The sequence below is a fragment of the Tenrec ecaudatus genome, chromosome 5 (assembly GCF_050624435.1).
Source record: "Tenrec ecaudatus isolate mTenEca1 chromosome 5, mTenEca1.hap1, whole genome shotgun sequence".
NCBI classification, from domain to species: Eukaryota; Metazoa; Chordata; class Mammalia; order Afrosoricida; family Tenrecidae; genus Tenrec; species Tenrec ecaudatus.
Window position 1 is genome coordinate 177,301,973 of NC_134534.1, and position 21,820 is coordinate 177,323,792.

At 43.0% G+C, this 21,820-nt stretch overlaps 1 protein-coding gene and 1 pseudogene across 3 annotated transcripts in view; both read left to right on the forward strand.

Moving 5' to 3' along the window:
- Positions 1–1,689: 1,689 nt before the first annotated feature.
- The window catches only part of ARHGAP12 (Rho GTPase activating protein 12), a 139,372-nt gene continuing 119,241 nt past the window's right edge, over positions 1,690–21,820 (forward strand). For all 3 annotated transcript variants that reach the window (XM_075550328.1, XM_075550329.1, XM_075550330.1), the window contains exon 1: positions 1,690–1,906. The gene's annotated coding sequence lies outside the window, so the exon portion shown is untranslated. The remainder of the gene's footprint in view (positions 1,907–21,820) is intronic.
- LOC142449037 (GTP-binding nuclear protein Ran-like) lies at positions 16,784–18,942 on the forward strand (annotated as a pseudogene).

Genomic DNA, 21,820 nt, shown 5'->3' on the forward strand with positions numbered 1-21,820 from the left:
TGTTGGTAGCGATCAGCATACTGTGGGCACTGTGGTATCATCCGAGATTATGTTGTGAAAGAGGAAGCAGAGTTACAGGCAGATCAGAAAGTGTATGCAAACTGTGTAGCTCTATCTCCAGCTGAAACCAGAGGTGCCTAATTCAGGTTTGGTAGGGAAGATAAAAGTTATCATGGTGTTCTTATCAGGCCACAGTTTCCCTTTTGCTGTCTGTCCTTGTTATGGTTCTAGAAAAAGGATCACAAGAGGATTGAATGGAAAATAGTTTCAAAAGCCCAAAGCGGTGATATTCAGCTCATGCTGAACAAGGGCATGGGCAAAAGAGCACGACAGAAACCAGGGGAGGCAGAAATGATGGTTGGCACCGAGGAAAAGAAGGTAGGAAGTGCAATGGTATACTTTCATGTTTATTATTTTTTTAAACAAGGATCACTTTACATATCTTATTTTGTAAAGGAAAACAACTTAAAACATTATTTTCCTTACATTCAATTTATTACATTTTATACGGCGGTGGAACAAGCACAACTGCTAAACTCTTGCAAATACCCCACAGGGTTCTTTGTGTTCTTTAAAGACCAAATGGGAACTCATCTTGTGATAAGGACGCCAGACATTGTCGCATTTTGAAGCATGGGGTGAAACGGAGAGAAGGGGCTCCATTCCTGAGAATGGCTCTGAATTACATCCTGAACCCCAGCCCACCCCGTTTGTAATATTAAAGTTTTATAATAATTCATTATCTGGCTCCATAACACACAATAACTGGTTAATGGATGAGTGGTTTCGGAAGACCTAATAAATCTTATTTTTCTCGTGTTACTGAATTTTAGAGATGGATGAAGGGTTGCTGAGTCCATTTAGTGGCTAAGGTGGACAAGGGTGTAGTGACAACGGCGCGGCTCGATTTCTTTCCAGATTCTCAGTCTACTTGGGCTCCTTCTGCCATAGGATCACCACCCCACACCTTGAATGCCCGGGACTTGGGTTTGTGCTGCCCCATTGCAAACTGGGATAGCTTTGTGCAATGCACTGTGGCTCCCCCAGTGGGGGGCTGGATGTGAACGGGTGGGGTGGTTATGATGCTCCGGAGCCGCCAGTCTGTGTCCCCAGGGTTCCCTCCGCCCTGAGTCTGCACAGCTGGTTCACCGCTGAGCCCTGATGGGCCTGGCGAAGGACAGGCAGCTCCGCATCGACCCGATTAATGGGCTCTGTTCTGGTGTTCCATTTCGTCTCCCGAGGCAGCAGATGACACTTTTTCCAAGTCTCCCAGCAGGGTGTCCAGTGGGCTGAGCTAGGCGTGGCAGCAGCTCCTGGACAGCCAGGGCACCGCGGAAGGGAGCGGGCTGGGCGCACCGCACCTCCCGCTGTCTTTCCCGAGGCTCCTCTCCCAGCGGCTCACGGATCGGCCCGCCCACCGCTCGACCCTCCCTAGTTTCCCCAACGCTTCCCACTAGGTGTTTACAGCGTGCTCACCCCGCCGGGCCCGTTTCTCCCTCGCCTTCCCACGGGCCCGGGCGCCGCCCCGCCTCCCGCCTCCCGCCTCCCGCCTCCCGCCTCCCGCCTCCCGCGCCCGGAACCGCGGTGGGCGCTGCTCCCTGCGCCCCGCGCGCCGCCCGGCCCCGCCCCCCGCGGGCCGTCACGTGAGCGGGCGCGCGGCCCGGCTCCGCGCCCCGCCCCCGCGTCAGCGCGCGCTCCGACGTGCCCTGGAACTTACCCTCCCTCGGAGACCAGCCTGCCGGGGACCCGGGTGGCGTCGGCCGCCGCCGCGTTTATGCTCTCGAGGCTCTCCTCGCCGTCGCGCAGCCACCGTGCCTCACGGCCGGGGCGCCCCTGCTAGCGGACGAGGGAGCCGCCTCCCGCCCTGCGCTCCCCAGCGCTCTGCCTCCAGGCCGCCGGACCCTCGGTAAGGTGGCGGGGCGCGGGTCCCCGCGGATGGCGGGGAGTGCGCGGAGAAGGGTGTGGGGCGCCTGCACAAAGGCGCGCGCGGGAGTCCCCGGGCCGGGCCGCGGAGGACCGGGGGGGGAGGCGTGGACCCGAGGTGCATCCGCGCCGAGGGGAGCGCGAGGCGAAGGTGAGGGGAGCGCCCCAGAAGGGTCGGGCCGAGGGGGCGCGCTGGTGTGGGGCGCCGTGGGCGGGGGGGGAGGGGAGACTGTGCCAGCTCATTGGCTGACGTGGGCGAGAGGGTTTAAATGGCTCGAAGTTGTGGCTCTTCTGCCCCCTGGGTTCCTGACTTCCTGTGTGAGGGCAGCGCCCGCCCGCCCCGCCCGCCCCGCCCCCCAGGAAGGAGGGTGTCGGTGCGTGGTGTGTGTGTGTGTTTGCAAAAGGCTGGTCCCAGTGCTGTTGCCACCCGCCCTCCTCGCCCCTTGCAGCTCAGGTGTGCCCGCTCCCTAATCTCTGGAGGAGGTGCCAGCCTCCGCCCCGCTGCGAGCCCACCTGGGGCCTCCCCTGGCGGCCTGCTGACCTTATAGACACAGCACCTGCTGCCCTGCAGTCGTTGGAGGCCCCGCCCTGCTGAGTGGACGTAGTGATGCCCTCCAGCTCGATTAGGGGGCGTCTCCCCGAAGTCCCTGAATTAAAAAAACACCACCACCACCACCACCACCACGACACCGTCTGAACTAGCTTACCGTCTTCCTCCTATCTCCAGCTAGTAGATTGTCTCCACATATTGGTTAAGTTACCCGCGGAACGTCTGGGAAGAAGTGGCCTGACGGTCACCATTAGAGAGAAAGACACGGGCTTGGCATTTCTTTCCACCACACTGGCAGTTTTAAATGCATAAGCAAAGGCTTTCACACATATGCCACAAGTACACCTTTTATCGAAACTTCTTATGTTCGTAATGAAGTATTTATTACGGGCAAAGGCTGTTAACACTCTAATAACACGATTGGTGGCGGCTTGCTTGATGGTCAATTACGCCATGTGGAAGTTACGAGTTTATTGAGCTGTTACACACACATCCCTAAGGGAGGCAGTCCGGTAGAAGCAGCATTCATTGAGTGACTGATGGAGCCATGCTTTTCTGGCCCTGTTTTGGTCATTCACCTCTAGAGGTGAGACCTTGGAAGAGTTAAGTTGTTACAAGGAGAGGTTGGGAGGACATAGCTAGACCTTAGCTCCACCTCTTTTATGTTTAAGAGCTGGAAAACAATGGTCTGGCGATGCATTTATATGTCCAGCGCCAGTTTTTTGTACCTGATCTATTGGAGAGTGTATTACATACAGAATGGGTCATCCGTCTGTACCCTTTTGGATTGAGGAGACCCCCTTGCTGCTGGTGTCAATGTTTTTCTGTGTGTTCTCAAAATGCCTTGGAAACGTTTGGGAGCCCAGAGCAATGCATAAGGGCAGGTAGTGAAGGCACGGCTGGAGCTGTTCCACCTGAAGAACCTGACAAGATGGGCACATGCGTCAGCCACCACTCTGGAGGTGTTAATTGTGGGAAAACTATAACGTGTCATGCAATAGATTGAGTGTGTCAGAAGTTGCGCATTCATCGATTCTTAATATGGAAACACCTGTATAGACTCTGGTGGTACTGTGGCTACTGCATGCAAGGTCATTGCTTCAAATACACCAGCTGTTCCAAGGGAGGACGATGAGGCTCTATGCTCCTGCAGAAATGTATTGCCTCAGTTAGTCTGAGGGGCAGCTCGGCCGCTCTGTCCAGAAGGTCACTAACAGGAGCTAGGCCGGACTAGATGGCGCTGTGTGTGTGTGTGTGTGTGTATTAAGGAGTTCTGATGGTACAGTGGTGAAGTGTGCTTGGTAGCTTAAGCAAAGCTTGCTGGTGGAACCTACCAGTGTTCCAAGGGAGGAGAAGGATGGGGCAATCTGCTTCCAAAAAGGTTACAGCCTTGGAAACACTGTGGGCAATTCTGTTCTGTGCTGTGGGATTTCTCCGAGTGGGAATCCACTCAATGACAAAGAATTGTATCGATTCACTCATTGCCATTGAGTGACTCATAGAGACCCTGTTGGACAGGGTAGAACTGCCCCTGTAAGTGTCAGAGACTATAAATCTACAGGAGCAGAAAGCTTCATCTTTCTCCCAAAGAGCAGCTCATGGTTTTGATCCACTCACTGACCTTGTGGTTAGCAGCGCAACCAGTAACCTATGCCACCAGGGCTCCTTTGTATAGATTCGCAAACTCAAAATCAAATTCACTCCCAGGGAGTCAGTTCTGACTCATGGTGACCGTGTAGGACCAGGTAGAACTTCCCCTGTGAGTTTCCGAGCTTCAAAATCTCTCTCTCCCTCTTTGTGTGTGTGTGTGTGTGTGTGTGTGTGTGTGTGTGTGTGTCTGTCTCTCTCTCTCTGTCTCTCTCTCTCTCTCTGTCTCTCTCTGTCTCTCTCTGTCTCTCTCTGTCGGTGGTTTCTAACTGTTGACCCTGAGGTTAGCAGCCTTAATGCATAACCCATTATGCCACCAGGGTGGTGTCCTTACATAACCATCTGTATTTTACTCATCTTTTTACTCAACTTACTGCCATTTTGTTCATGCCGACTCATAGTGACCCTGTCGAACAGAGTAGAACTGCTGGTGAGTTTCTGAGACTGTCACTCTTTCCAGGAATAGAAAGCCCCGTCTTTTTCCTGTGGAGTGGCTAGAGGTTTCGAACGGTGACCTTGTAGTTATCAGCCCAATGAGTAACCCTTAAGCCACCAGTGTGCGTATAACTAGCTACTCAAGTAGATATTTATCCCTTGACTTTCTGTGGTTAAGTTGCAAGTTTCTGTTGAGTCCTTTTTAAAAATGTTCTCTTGGGAAGTAGACTTTATAAATGTACCATATATACTTGAGTATAAATTGACCCAAGTATCAGCTGAGGCACCTAATTTTACCACAAAAACTGCATAAAAATGTGCTGAAAACTCGATTTATTCATGATTATATTCAGTAAGTCATTTATGTAAAATTTAAAAAGGATAATAAAAATCTTAAATTGGCCCAAATAAAACAGTGAATAGTGGTGACTTGTAAAATTTTGTCAATGGTAGTACCAATATATTATTTAGCTAAGAAAATTGGTACCAGGAAAAAAAGCACATTGGGTTGGATCTACCTAAAATGGCCTGTGTTTATAGTCCGTAGAAGGAATGCTGGTGACACAGAGAACAAAGCACTTAGCTGCTGACAGAAAGGTGGAACATTTGAATCTGCAGCTGCTGCTCCATGGGAGAGAGAGGTAGCAGGTTGCTTCCAGGAAGATTTAGCCTGGGAAGTCCTCTGACTACAGGAACTCTCAAAATTGGAACTGACCTGATGGTAGCATTCTTGGTATATTCAGTGAAAAAACAGTGAAATCAAACTTTCATCCTACATTTCCTTATTTATATCAAATGAAAAAAAAGAGCAAATTAGATTTAAAAAAATGTAGTAGCACCGTGACACATTCTTATACTTTAAGTTGTTCATTTCAGATCATCTCCTTTAGTGTAACTCATTATTGGGTCATCATCCTGTGGTTTTCTTCAGTTGTTAACTGATAATAATTGTGTCAGATTCTTATTAGTGGTTGGCTTTGCTGTGATTAAATCACTTCTCTGTTACTTTCATTGACTTAATATTATGTACTTTGAATTTGCAGCTGACTTTAAAAATTTTATTTGAACTGAATGCAAAATGTTTTCTTTAACTCCCCTTCTTATTTGACAACTTGGTGCTTCTCAAATGTTAAATGTGCGCCTGCACTTCAAGTAAAAGGATGTGGGTGATGATGTTCTGGCCAGATTATGCTTCTAGGCCAAAGCTATCCAATAGGAATATGATGTAAGTCACATATGTAATTATGTTTCTAGTAATCACATAAAAAAGTTGAAAAAAGGTCCATTTTATGCAACTTAATATATCTAAAATAATACAATTTTAACTTATAATTGAAATAAAAATTACTGACATGTTTTACATTTTTTGGACCGAGTCTGAGCAATCCTGTGTGCATTTTACACTTGCACACCCCAGTTCAGACCTGTCACATTTCACATATTCAGTAGTCACGTGTAACTGGTGACTTCTATGCTGGGTGACAGAGTTCTGAGTCTGGAATCTAGATCCATCTACTTTAAATGTATTTTCTGATTGGCCCCAATAGCATCCCTCAGAACCTGTCAGAAATGTAACCTACCCCAGACCTACTTGTATTAGAATATCTAGTAATTTGACCCTGTCCTCTATATTTTAATAGCTTTCCAGGGTAAAACCCTAAAACTGATTGCATGGAGTCAGTGCCTACTCATAGTGACCCTATGGGACAGGGTAGAACTTCCCCCTGTGAGTTTCCAAGACGGTAACTGTTTACAGGAGTCAAAGTACACCTTTCTCTAGCTGGTTGTTCTAACTGCTGACCTGTAGATCACAGGGGCCCCTTCAGGTAGTACCTGCAAAATGTATTGTGGTAGCCTACATGGGATCACGGAATAGAAAAAGGAGATGGGGAAAAATTGGGACAATATGGGTCAAGGATAGGCTTCTAAGAATTATAATGAAAATTAAAAGAATTATAATGTATCTGTATTGGTTCATTGACAAATGTTTCATACTAATAGGGAAATTGGGTGTGGGGTGTATGGATCTCTGTATTGTCTTTGTAACAATTCTGTAAATATAAATATCTACAGAAAACACTTATTTAATTTTTATTTTTTAAAAAGCAAATCTTTCTAAGTGATTCTGTTGGGAATAGGAAAAGTTTGAGAAGCATCTCTCTAAGTATTTACACGGCCTGCACTATTGCAGACTGGATGCAAGGTTAGTATTAGTGTCAGGTCTGGTAGGGTAATAGTAACAGTGTTTTTGTAAGAAGAGCCTGGTACTTAAAACATTAAGTAACAGGCACTATACCAAAATTCTTTACCCATACAAACTCATTTAATTCTCCCAATATGTGGCATGTACTATAAGGAGGTGGTGCAGTGGTTATGCAATGGTCTGTGATCCGAAAGCTTGGCAGTTGAAAACCAACCAGCTGCTCCGTGGGAGAAAGGACTGTCTGCTCAACGTAAGAGTTACAGTCCTGGCAACTCACAGGGGCAGGTCTGCTCTGTCCTCGAGGTCACTGTGAGTCGGCCTCGAGTGGATGGCAGTGAGTTTGAGGTTTTTCCCCATTAATAAGCTCCGTTTTACAGCTAGAAGAAGCTGAGGCTCAGGGAGAGTAAGTGACTTGCCTAGGTCAACATTGCTAGCAAGATGCTAGCATTTCAGTATGCTTGAGAAGAAACTAATTTTATAAGTAGTTATTTCATTTATGCATACTTTTCTTTTTCTAGTTAAAATTTATTTAAAAATACCTTCATAATTTTTGCTTGTGTATATATAGTGATTAATGTGAATACTTTGCATTATATCTTATAGTTTATAAAGTACTTTTTCACATTTTTTGTTTCTATCCTCAAAAGGATCTTCTGAGGTTTATACTGTGTCCTTTGTTATACAGATAAGTACCATCTAATTTTTTTATATCTATGGATGGAATGAACATTCCTACAGGCACTTAGAATACGCTGTTGTGCAGATGAATGTTAAAGAGTAAAAAGAGAGGGAGTGGGGCGGCAGCCAGCGGTCGGGAGCTGAAAAGAAAAAAACAGTAAAAAGAATGTAAATTTGTGATTTCCACATTGGGCTGCTGACACCCACCTTAGAGAGAATCCTGATTACCAGTGCCATTTTAACAACCAGTTTGCTGAACTCAACAAAAAATTATGTATCAGTTCTGCCAAACCAGTGCACTACTGACTCTTTCCCTTGCACCATAGCAGAACTTAGAATACATTTTGAAATTAGAGTCCCCAAACAAAACCCGTTGCTATTGGGTCACTTTTGATTTGTAGTGACCCTATGGACAGAGTAAAACTGCCCCTGTGTATTTCTGAGTTTAGTAAATCATTACGGGTGAAGAACGCTTCATCTTTATCCTCCAAGTGGCTGGTAGGTTGAGCTGTGGACTTCTTTGCGATTAGAGTAACTATTTTTAAATGTTTGCTGAAAATAATTTGTTTTGTGCTCACTCCCCCCTAGCCCCCCCAGTTAAGGTATAGTAGACATACCAGTGAAATAACAGTAAAATTATAGAATTATAGTACAGTAAAATTAGCAATAAATTACTGAAACATGCAACACAGATCTCAAAAGCGTTCTTTTACATGGGACAGGCTAAGCACAAAAGGCTACGTATTTGGGCTGTGTGATTTCTGGGGATTTTTCTATTCTTACAACTCTTCAACGAGATACGCTTAATGTGGATTCTCTGTTTCGTGCCTTAGAGTGTACTATGTATTTCCCCCACATTTTCTCTTTCTGTTCTCACAAAGACCTCTTGAGAGTTGTATTGCTTCCTTTGTTTTACTTGTGGCTGTGTCACAGTAGTTCAGGCATTCACCAGCTGATAGACCTTTGGGTTGTTTCCAGTTTCTGACTATTGTGAATAAAACTGCTTTGGATATTCATGTTAAGGCTTTTACAGGGACATAAGTTTTCATTTCTCATTGATAAGTGCTTAGAAAAAGAGTTGCTAGGTCGTGTGGTAAAGGAATGTTTTTAACTCTTATGAGAAATGTTCAAATTGTCTTCTGATGTGACTGCATCAATTTGTATTCCCACCAGCAGTGTGAGAGAATTCCATTGGCTGGCACGACTGTGCCATAAAAATATCTTCATATATACATATGCATGAAATAATTGTATGCATATAATTTAGCCATACAAATATAAAGACTGGGCTTTCTGCTCCATAAACAATTACAGTCTGACTTGAGGACGGAATTGGTTTGGTTTGGAGCACTTGTGGTGCACAGCAAGTTACGCTCTGGGCTGCTAACTAAAAAGGCTGATGCTTCCAACCCACAACTGAGCATGCTCCCTGGGAGAACAATGAGGCAGTCTATTTCTGGAAACAGCCACAGTCTTGTCAACCCTGTGGAGCAGTTCCATGCTGTCTGTAGGGTCACTAAGAGTCAGAATTGACTCGAAGGTACTCATCTCCTTTCCATACAGTGTTGGTGATTAGTTTTTCCATTTCAGTTAAGAATCTTGTTGCAATTTGGTTTGGGATTGCATTGTATCCGCAGATTGCTTTCAGTAGTGATGGTATTTCACAATCTTAAGTCTTCCAATCCCAAAGCACATAATAGCCTTGCATTCTGTAGGTCTCTCTTAGTATTTTGTGCTGCTGGTTTATTTATAGATTCCATTGTATAAATAGTGGGGTTTTTTTGGTTGTCCTTTTTAATTTTCAACCAACCATGACTTCTCCCCATAACCCTACTTTGTTATGGGTTGGTGGTAGAGTAGGTTATGTAGGCCAGAAGTTCAAGAATATCAGCTGCTCCGTGGGAGAAAGATGAAACTTTCTACTCTCATAAAGATTTACAGTCTCTGAAACCCACAAGGACAGCTCTACCCTGTTCTATAGGGTCACTATGAGTCAAAATTGATTTCATGGCAATGAGTTTTGGAGTTATGGTGCCTTACCCTTTTAATCTATTTCAGATGTGATTTGCTAAATTTTTGTTTGAAGTTTTCATCGGTGTTCATAACATAGTGAGCTGTGGTTTTGTACTACTCTCTTTGTCAGGCTGTATTGTCTAGGTGCCCTATTGGCATAGAAGTTAACTCATTGACTGTGATCTGCAAGGTTCAAAGTTTGAAACTACCCGCTGCCTCGGGCTCCTATCTATAAAATGAGGTATAGTCTTGGAAACTCACAGGGGCAGTTCTGCCCTGTCCTGTAGGTTGCTGTGACTCAGCATGAACTCAGTGGCAGTGAGTTTGGTTCTTTGGGCTTACTGTCAATGTAATACTGGCTTCATTGAATGAGTTCAGTCATTTTTAGTATTTTTTCCTGTCCAGTAATTTAAAGATTTCTTAGAAATGGTATTATTTCTTCCAGAAATGTCTGTAGGATATACCAGTGAAGTTGTTTGGGCAACATCCTTATCAGTATTTAGAATTGTCATTTTTTGTTGAATCTTATGCATTCAAGTCGGTGGGTACTCGATTAGTAACCTTATGATTGTTTCCATTGAAGAAAATAGTACTCCCCCACTATCATGATCCCAATTTTACCTTGCAAGTCTGGCTAGACCAGAGGATGTACACTGGTACAGATAGGAACTGGAAACACAGGGAATCCAGGGTGGATGATCCTTTCAGGACCAGTGGTGTGAGTGGTGATACTGGGAGGGTAAAGGGTGGGTGGGTTGGAAAGGGGGAACTGATTACAAGGATCTACATGTGACCTCCTCCACGGGGGATGGAAAACAGAAAAGTGGGTGAAGGGAGACGTCGGACAGGGCATGATATGACAAAATAATAATTTATAAATTATCAAGGGTTCATGAGGGAGGGGGAAGCAGGGAGAGAGGGGAAAAATGAGCTGATGCCAGAAGCTTAGGTGGAGAGCAAATGTTTTGAGAATGATGAGGGCAATGAATGTACAAATGTGATTTACACAATTGATGCATGTATGAATTGTGATAGAGTTGTATGAGCCCCCAATAAAATGATTTTAAAAAAAAGGAAGCCTTGATTATCTGCTTCCGTAAAGATAGCCAAGAAGACCCTATGGAGCAGTCCTATTTGTAATACATGGAGTTGGAATGGACTTCATAGCAACGGCTGTGAAGAGTGGTATGTCATTGTTCTAACTTGCAATTTCCTAACGACAGGTAAAGGAGCGTGTCAGTTAGGCAGTGGGCTGGCTGTAAGATCAGTAGTTGAAACCCATCAAGCTACTTCACAAGAGAAAGATGAGGGTTTATGTTCCTATAAAGATTTGTGGTTTTGGAAATGCTGTATAGGCTCACCATGCATCAGAACTGACTTGATGGCAATAGATTTGGGTAGTAAGGACAGAGTATCTGGTGGTGCAGTGTTAAAGTGCTCAGCTGCTAACTGAAAAGGTCAGAGCTCTGAAGTCCAATTCACCATTGGCTCCTTAGGCGAAAGAGGAGGCAGTCTGCTTCCAGAAAGATTACAGCCTTAGAAACCCCATGGGACAGTTCTATTCTGTCCTACAGGGTTCCTCTGTGTTGGAACCAATGAATTTGACGTGGTTTTTTGTTTTCGGGATAAGTAAAGTTGAAAATAGTTTCCTATTCTTATTGGCCGCCTGTGTGTCTTCTTTGGGGAGCTGTTTGTTCTTTAGACCTTTTACTTAAAATATTTTTTTAACTAGTAAGCTGTTTTCTTATTGTTTAGTTTTGAGAGGTTTGTGCATTTTGGATATAAGACATTTATCACATGAGAGCTTTGCAAGTATTTTCACTCAGCAACTGTGGTTTGCCGCTTTATCCTCGTAACATTTTTCACAGAGCACAAGCTTTTAATCTAATGAAGTCAAACATAACCAATTTTTTCTTTCATGATTCTCTTGGTGTTCAAACAGTTCATTCTCAAGCCTGTTCCTTCCTTTTAAAATTTTAGTGTTTTCTTTAGAGTTATAACAATCCAAGGAATAAGTCATGATGTCTCTCCATCCCCAACCAGGACTCACGGCACCGCTCTTCTCAACACACCACATGTAAATGTCATTTTGGTGCGTTACTTGCTTGCTTCCCCAAATGCTTCTCTCTTGTTTCCTCCTTTTTGTTTCAGACTTAAAGCTGTGTTTTGGATTTCCTTTACCAGCTTACATTTGACTGCGTTCTCTACTGTTTTTCCGTTACCCATTATTTCCTGAATTCTTTCTGTTGTTCCTATTTTTTGCTACTTATGTCCACAACCATTTACAATATTCACCATTATAGTTTCTTTCACACTTTCTCTCTTTTTTAAGCAGCCTATTTTAAATTGAGAAATGGCTTATGTGCTATACCTGTTTATTCTTAGAAAGTAGGATACATTAAGATAAAACTTGAAGCACCTTGTTAATATCCTATGATTTCTTAAAATGTTAAGTACACTTCACAAAATTACTTGGGGCTTTATTGAAACTGTTCTGTACATTTTTTTGTTGTGCTCATTAAGCTTAATTGATTTATTGAACGAAGACCTTCTTCCAAAGATCATTGATTTTAAATGATTCCGTTTAAAACTACTTAGAGGAGTTAATGAAGGGGATAGGAGGTAAATTGTGAAAATTTTAAGTTGTTTATGATTTACTGGGTTTGGGGTTTCCATAAAGATTATAGTCTTGGAAACCCCATCGGACAGTTCTGTTCTGTCCTTTAGGGTCCCTGTGTGTTGGAATCAATGAATTTAAGTAAAGTTGAAAATATTTTCCTATGCTTATTGTTCTTCTGTGTATCTTCAGTATTCACAATATTAGATGTACTAAACATGATGTACATATACACATAGATCTTAAATTATAAACATGTTTGTTAGGATACATTTCCTACATTTGTCTTAGGGTTTTTTTTCCTTTCCTTTTTCTGCTCACTTGTCTAGTTTTCCCTCTTCTGTGCTTAGTAAGGCTGTCATGCTGAGAGGTGTAGATGGTTAAAACAGATGTCCCGGAGGAGGAAGATAGCATGTGCTGAGCTGTTGTAATCTGCTGAAGGCCTCTTAGGAGATAGCACAGGAAAGGAAATGAAAAAAATGGGCAGACGGAAAGGAGGAGGCTATTAGACTACAAAATAGCATGATAAGAAAGCTCTGAATCTGACCTGAGGGAGGATAAGGCAAATCTGTAAGCAGGTGTGTGTGTGTGTGTGTTTGCATCTGTGTTCTTGAACCATGCGGCAGAAGTAGGTGAAATAAGAGGAGGACTGGTAAGAGGTAGAATGTTTGTGAAACTGGAAAAACAATGGCAAGGACAGTAGTAGTTTTGATAAACCTTATATAGGAAAAGGGGATAGGAATGTATGCTTTTAAAAGTTAGTGGGGAAAAATGGAATTAAAAGAAAGCTGATGGTGTCCGGCTATCAAAAGATGTAGCGTCAGGGGTATTAAAGACTTGAAGATAAGCAAGCCACCAGCTAGCTGAGAAGCAGCAAAGCCTACATGGAAGAAGTACACCAGCCTGTGTGATCATGAGGTGTCGATGGGATCAGGTATCAGATATCAAAGACCCAGAACAAACCAAACAAAAAGCATATCATTGGGAGGGCAGAGTGGAGACCCAAAGCCCATCAGTAGTCAATTGAACACCCCCTGTCAGAAGGCCCACATGGAAGAGAAGAGGTACAGTATAGTCAGGGTACAGTATAGCACCGACGAAACACACAACCTTCCTCTAGTTCTTTAATGGTTCCCACCACCCCGCCTCCCACTACCATGACCCCAATTCTATCTTAAAAATCTGGCTAGACCAGAACATGTATACTGGTACAGATAAGAAATCGCAACACAGGGAATCCAGAACAGATAAAGCCTTCAGAACCAATAATGGGAGCAATGATACTAGGAGGGTAAGAGGAGGGGGGTAATAAGGGGGAACCGACCACAATGATCAATGTATGGCCCCCTCCCAGGAGGATGGACAGCAGAAAAGTGAGTGAAATGAGACAGCGGTTAGTGTAAGACATGAAAAAAAAATTATCAAGGGGACATTTGGGAGGGAGGCAGGGGGAAAATGAGGAACTGATGCTAGGGACTCAAATAGGAAGAACATGTTTTGAAAAAGATGATGACAACATATTTACAGATGTGTTTGACACAATGGATATATAAATATATATGGATTGTGATAAGAGCTGTAAGAGCCCCCAATGGGATATATATATATATATATTTGAAAATTTCCACAAACTTTTTGAAGTCCCCTTGTGTACTGTTTATTGGGAATGTAATCTATGCAGGGTGAATATGGATGGAGGAGCGTGGTGATAAATGTATTTCAGAAGAGTACTGTGTTCCATTGAACAATGAACAAAGTTCTAATCATAATACCATATATACTAGAGAATAAGTCGAGTTTTTTTTAGCACATTTAAAATGCAGTTTTTGCGGTAAAATTAGGTTCCTTGGAAGATACTCGGGTCAGCTTATATTCAAGTATAGATGGTACTTGAGAGCATATGAGGATAAACTGCTCAACCTAAAGAAAAAAATCCACAGATTTGGGAATGAGAGCACAAAAACCCAACAAACGCAATGTGTAAACCTTCGAATTAATACAATTTATAGCTTAAAATAAAAGCAGACAGTATATATTATTCACACATCAGCAAATAATGTTTGCTGAACTCTAATGTTTTTAGAGCTACCTGCCCATTATTAGAATTCTTTTTTATCTGTAGTGTATATAGTAAGACTTCTCTTTTCCCTTACTTTTGCTGGATTTTTGAGTCCCTGGGCCTGGGGCAGGGTGGCCAGTGGGGGAGGACTGGGCACAAGACACTAAGATCACTTTGCAGACAAAGTTCATAAAGACAGTGTTCTACATCCTGCTTTGTATAGTATCAATTGAGGTATTCTCCATTTGACAGTTCATACACGTTTTGTTGCAATCATTGGTTGCAAAGATTACAATGTACCATCTCACTTCCTCCCTTTGCTTCCTATTTCCATTCCTCTTTCTCTCTTAACCTTTCTGAACTTTGTCCTTGAATAAATGCTGTCCTTTTGATCTTAGTTGGTTGATTGTTTGGTGAAAGATGTGTGTATTTTCTTAGCGTTGTCCTTCTCTCCTTATGGGCCTGTTGTTTAGTGGATGTTGAGTTATTTTCAGACCTGATTAAGGCCAGAGTCCCAGGTGTTCCAGTAGTCTCTATCTGACCAGTTTTGTTCCACTTTTTTCTCCCACTCTATCCAGGATCTTTGTAGGTGATCCTTTTAAGGGCACCTGGTAGTATCCAGGCACTATTTAGTTCTCTCTCAGGGTCATGGAGACTGATGGTCATGCTGTCCATTGGAACATTGGGCTAATTATGTCCATGCCTTTTTGATTTTTTTCCCCCCAGATGAGACAGCAGAAGTTGGAACTGAGGTGTGAATATCTCAATTGATACTATATAAAGCAGGGTGTTGAACATTGTCTTCGTGAACTGTCAGGTGACCTTGGTGTCTTGTACCCCATCCAGCCCTAGACTCAGTGACTCATATATTCACAGTATTTGATTCCCAGAAGTTTTCATAGCCCTGCCCCTGTGTGCTCCACCGCATTTAGTAATATATTTTCAGCAGAAGTAAACACACAGGTACAGATAGTCTCTGTCACACCTAGATATATTCCCATTGCTTTTAACTATAGATTAGCTATCTCCATCGAACACAGTGGAACTCATTTCCTTATCTTTCCTAACTCTGCCTTTATACTCAGATACTTAGTGTTTTAGTCACCTGGGGAGGTGTAGACATAAGTTCTGACTGTGGAAAGGAATGGGCATGCACTAGCCTTTAACTCACTGTACCACCCTCCCCCCACAGTCCTCCTACTAGCATGAAATACTCCTTATTTATCATGCTGATTTTCCTCCATTTCTGTGGCTGTAATCGCCCATTGATTAACATGTAGCTGAGTTACTATAACCTCTTGAAACATAGCTGTTTCACCATTCCATATCTTCAGTTACTGCTTTAAGTTATTTTCCTATTTCCCTAAGGAGGAGAAGGGGAAAAAAAGTCATCTTAGGCTAAGTATTTCATTGTGAAAAGTTTTGAAATACTCTTAGAGGTAAAAGAATTAGCATACATAGTGGCTAATGTCCTGGCAGCCACATGGAAGGTAAAGGGTTTAAAGATTGAGTTAATTTTCAGACCTAAAGGTGACTAAGAGCCATAGTAAAACAAAAAATAAATGGGGGTAAGGTTAGGTGTGAGAACTGACACTATTTCCTTAATTTGAGTATTGTAAGGGTAGTTAAAATAGATAAACACCATTCTTTGTTATCTTAAAATTAATTTTCTGCATTTCATCCTGATAATTTCAATAAATGTTTTAAACAAAACAAAAAAAATTATTTCAAGTATGGGGTTAGCATCCATTTGCGTATCAGAGAAAGCTTTTGACTTGATTACTACTTGTAAAAGCTTATCTTTTTATTTAGTGTATGAATTACAGACTGAGCCTAAAATGTGGCTCTTTCTGTACTAAACACTTCGTAATTATTCCAGGATGCCTTTCTGAATTCTGATTTCTTTCTGAATTCTTACGTGAACAAAAACAATTTTTTTTAGTATACCAATGCAATTGAAGGTCAACCATAGAAAACACATAGCAGTGTTTGGCCCTATAAAACTAACAGCTACTAAAATACATAATGCATATAATACAAGTTTTTGACAGGTATTATGCAAATATAAATATGCTTAACTTTTATCAGCATATATAGGGAAGATATTTTATATACTTTGTAGCCTGAAATTTTAAAATCCTCCTATTTTCATAATGGCTTTGTTGATACTTTGTGTGGAGTTCTGGTTACCTGACAGGTATCCCCTCCCTGTTCCCCCCCCTCCCCCAAATACAATAATGAATTGAAAATTGGCAGGACCTTTGACCAAATTCTTATTTTTCTAGGCTGTGGAAATGTCTGCTAGATAGGCCTCAGAAGAGCTTATGAGAGAGTGAGAGAGAGGGGCAGTTGTCCTTGAGTCGACGCCAACTCAAGCCAACTTTGTGTACGACAGAATGAAACAAACACTGCTTACTTACTCATGCATCCTCCTCAAGATTGCCAGCTTTTTTGGGTCAGCCATCGTGGCTACTATGTCCATTCATTCCATTGAAGGTCTTCTTTGCCCCCATTTGCTTTCTAATTCTTCAGACAAGATGTTCTACTCTGGAAATCTATCCCTCCTGATAAAATTGGAGCCCTGGTGGCACTGAGGATAAATCAGTAGACTGAATGCACAGGTGCTCTGTAGGAGAAAGATGAGACTATCTACTCCTGTAAAGATTTAGAGACGCTTCCGCCACCTTTCCATCACTCAGTCAGACATGGCATGGAGATGCTTCTGGAAGATGGCTGCCCGAGGAGAACCCCAAGTCCAGTTTAAACTTGTACTGGTGGGTGATGGTGGTACTGGAACAACGACATTTGTGAAACGTCACCTGACTGGTGAATTTGAGAAGTATGTAGCTACCTTAGGCGTTGAGGTCCATCCCCTTGTGTTCCACACTAACAGAGGACCTATTAAAGTCAACGTGTGAGATACAGCTGGTCAAGAACAATGTGGAGGACTGAGAGATGGCTGTTATATTCAAGCCCAGTGTGCCATTATAATGTTCGATGTAACCTCAAGGGTTACTTATAAGAATGTGCCTAATATTTATAGGTTAAGTAATAAGGTGGCAGAAGGACCTTGGGCCTCTACTCAAACATTCCCTTAATGCATGAATACTTTCTTTTATTAAATTGGAACTCTATGATGCTCACTCTCCCGACACAACGGCTGGAGCCAAAGTGGGTGAACAAGTAAATGTGGTGAAGAAAGCAGATGGTGCCCGGCTGTCAAAAGAGATAGTGACTGGGGTCTTAAAGGCTGGAAGATAAACAAGCGGCCATCTAGCTCAGAAGCAACAAAGTCCACATGGAAGAACACACCAGCCTGTGTGATCGAGTGGTCCCGAAGGGATCAGTTATCAGGCATCAAAGAACAAAAAATCATATCATTGGCGCACACCTCCATGATAGGATTGCTGAAGACAAACGGGTGCATAAGCAAATGTGGTGAAGAAAGCTGATGGTGCCCGGCTTTCAAAAGAGATAGTGTCTGGGGTCTTAAAGGCTTGAAGGTGAACAAGCGGCCATCTAGCTCAGAAGCAAAAAAAGCCCACATGGAAAAAGCACACCAGCGAGAGCGATCACGAGGTGCCAAAGGGACCAGGTATAAGGCATCATGCAAAAAAAAAAAAAAGAAGATATATGTGTGTGTATATGTATATATATATATGTATATGTATATATACCATATTAAATGAAGGGGGAAGTCCAGAGTGGAGACCCAAGGCCCAAGTGTCGGCCATTGGAGATCCCCTCATAGAGGGGTTTAGGAGAGGAGATGGGTCAGTCAGGGTGCGAGGTAGTACCGATGAAGAACACAGCTTTCCCCCAGATCCTGGATGCTTCCTCCCCCCAACTACCATGATCCGAATTCTACCTTGCAGGACTGGATAGGGCAGAGGTTGTACACTGGTGCATATGGGGGCTGGAGGCACAGGGAATCCAGGGTGGATGATACCTTCAGGACCAAGGGTGTGAGGGACGATGCTGGGAGAGTGGAGGGTGAGTGGGTTGGAAAGGGGGAACTGATTACAAGGATCCACATGTGATCTCCCTGGGAGATGGATGGCAGAGAAGGGGGGGGGGGAGGGAGACTCTGGATAGGGCAAGATATGACAAAATAACGATGTATAAATTACCAAGGGCACATGAGGGAGGGGGGAGGGGGGAGTGGGGAGGGAGGGAAAAAAAAAAGAGGACCTGATGCAAAGGGCTAAAGTGGAGAGCAAATGCTTTGAGAATGATTGGGGCAGGGAATATATGGATGTGCTTTATACAATTGATGTATGTATATGAATGGATTGTGATAAGAGTTGTATGAGCCCCTAATAAAATGTAAAAAAAAAGGAAAAAAAGAGAAAATGATGAGGGCAAAGAATGTACAAATGTGCTTTATACAATTGATGTATGTATATGTATGGATTATGATAAGAGTTGTATGAGCTCCTAATAAAATGTTTAAAAAAAAAAAAGAATGTGCCTAACTGACACAGGGATCTGGTTCGAGTATATGATAACATACCCATCGTGCTGTGTGGCAACAAAGTGGGTATTAAGGACAGGAAATTTAAGGCAAAATCCATTGTCTTCCACCGAAAGAAGAACCTTTAGTACTATGACATTTCTGCCAAAAGCAACTACAACTTTGGCAAGCCCTTCCTTTGGCTTGCTAGAGAACTCGTTGGTGATGCTAACTTGGAGTTTGTTGCCATGCCTGTTCCTGCCCCACCAGAGGTTGTTATGGATGCAGCTTTGGCAGCCAATATGAGCAGGATTTAGAGGTGGCGCAGACAACTGCTCTCCCGGATGAAGATGATGACCTGTGAGAGAACGAAGCTGGAGTCCAGCGTCAGAAGTCTAGTTTTACAGGCAACTGTCCTGTGATGGCAGTGGTGTAGCGTATCTGCACTCTTATTATAGAGCTAAGCAGAATGTGTTACTCTTTGGGGTGCTGAAGGAGATGAATGGGCTTCGGAGTGAGTGTGGCAGTTAAAAGCCTCCTTTTTTGGACCCGTATATCTAGCTGTTTGGGAATGCATTTTTCTTTTTTGAAATTTAAACACAAGACGGCTACAGTCACATGACAATATTCAGTGGTGACATTTTATTTGTTAACTGTCATTCCCATTCCTTTTCGTTAGAATAAAGTTGTTTCAAATATCTAAAGGAAAAAAAATTTAGAGCAGTGGTTCTCAACCTTCCTAATGCTACGACCCTTTCATACAGTTCCTCGTGTTGGTGACCCCCTAGTCATAAAATTATTTTCGTTGCTTCTTCAAAACTGTAGTTTTGCTACAGTTATGAATTGGGTAACTCCTGTGAAAGTATCGTTCGACCCCCCCACCCCAAGGGGTCATGACCTACATGTTGAGAAGGTTATATAGGGCTGCTGCTGTGAATCGGGATCCACTCTGTGGCAATGAGTTTGTTTTTAATTGGGATAACCTGGGATCCTAGTGGTGTAGAGGGTTAAGCTTTGGATTGCTAACCAAAGTTTGGCAGTGAAACACATTTGTCACTCTTTGGGAGGAAGATGGAGTCTGGTCCTGAAAAGATTTAATCTCTGAAGTCCTATGGAACAGTTCTACTCTGTCCTATAAGGGCTGCTTTCAGTTAGAATTGACTCAGTGTCACTGGGATAACATGCTCCAAACAGGTCAGGGGGACAGATTTCTGTTGCGATCATATAAGTAATTTTAGAAATGAATTTTGTTTTGCGCCAGACACTCGATGTTTTATGTATACAGTATCTTATATTTTAAAACCAATCTTTGAAATAAATTATCTTACCATTTATGTTTTGGGAAAGAAACAGCTTCATAGAGATTTAAAAATTCACAGAAAGTTCTGCAGCTGATGATTGTTAAAAGCTGGAATTTGAACCCTGCTTTGTGTAATTGTGTGTTTTCGTTAACTATGAAGATGTACATTTTTTTATTGTGACAATATATATAAACATACATCCTTGATATTTTCAAGTTGTACAATCATTGTAACTCTCCTTTTTCAGATCACTCCACTACCGTTGACATAATCTCAGTGTCCCTTAAGCAAAAGTCCCTTTCCACCCCTGGTTACCACTGAAAGTCTTTGCTTTCAATATATGTGTTAATTTTTCTAAAACTATTTTATTAGGGGCTTATACAACTCATCAAAATACATACATACATCAATTTTATAAAGCACATTTGTACATTCATTGCCCTCATCATTCTCAAAACATTTGCTCTCCACTTAAGCCCCTAGCATCAGCTCCTCATTTTTCCCCTCCCTTCCCACTCCCTCCTCCCTCATGAACCTTTGATAATTTATATTATTATTTTGTTATATCTTACATTGTCCGATGTCTCCCTTCACCCACTTTTCTGTTGTCCGTCCCCCAGGGAGGAGGTCACATGTAGATCCTTGTAATTGGTTCCCCTTTTCTACTTCACCCTCTCTCCACCCTCCCGGTATCACCACTCTCAACACTGGTCCTGAAGGGATCATCTGTCCTGGACTCCCTGTGTTTCCAATTTCTGTCTATACCAGTGTACATCCTCTGGTCTAGCCAGATTTGTAAGGTAGAATTGGGATCATGATAGTGGTGAGGAAGCATTTGGGAACCAGAGGAAAGTTGTATATTTCATCGTTGCTACACTGCACCCTGACTGGTTCGTCTAACTCCCCAAGACCTTTCCGTAAGGGGATGTCCAGTTGCCTACAGATGGGCTTTGGGTCTCCACTCCGTACTCCCCCTCATTCACAATGATAGGATTTTTTTGTTCTGATGATGCCTGATACCCGATGCCTTTGGTATTCCCTAGGGACTTAGTTGTCTATTCTCCTTGCTGTTCTGTTGCACGCTCTTGGTGTTTTGCCTCAGTGTGGAGGGATCAGATTGGGCAGAATTCCCACACTGTGTCTCCAGTGTTGTCCTCTGTGGGGTTATGGGTCAATGAGGGATGTTCTGTCTCATAGTGGGACTAGCCATATGGTCTTCTCTGAGGATTGGCTGCTTTGAGAAGGAATTCCATCGTAAAGGGTTGGTGGGCCAGGATGTGCTCCACTCGCTCTTCTACCCACTTCATTTGCTCCTGTGTGCTCTGATCAGACATGTTTCTTTCTCTGAGCTGTATACTCAGTGCTGTCTTCTGAAATAAATTCTTCTGGAGGGAGGGGCAGGTGTCCAAGTACTTGCGATTGGGGCCAGCCCCTCAGACCTCTCTACTGGTTCCTTACTCCATGCATGTTGCAGTCACATCTTGGAGCACTGCTTTGAAGTCTGGTCCCTCTTTCCCTATGGAGATATAATCAATAATACCCTCCACTTGGGTGGGGTAGTGCCTTGTGCCCCCGCTACCCATTTCTCTTATTTTAATATTTTCCTTTCCCCCCCTCCTTTGTAGTTGGCTACCATATGTATGCCTGGATTTGGTCTCGCCCCTGCCATACTATCTGGTCCACACCCCATGAATGTTTGTATGCAGTAGCTTTTTCCCTATGCCCCTTTTGCATTTTTTTTAACAGCTTAGTTCAGCGGACTCATGTTGTACTTAATCCTCTGTGCTTGGCCTACTTCGCTTAGCATGATTTCCTCCAGTTTTTCCCACGCAGCAATGTGCTTCTTACGTTCATCACTGCTTTTTAGCGATGCGTAGTACTCCATTTTCTGTATGTACCACAGTTTTTAATCTACTAGTCAGTTGATGGAAATTTGGGTTG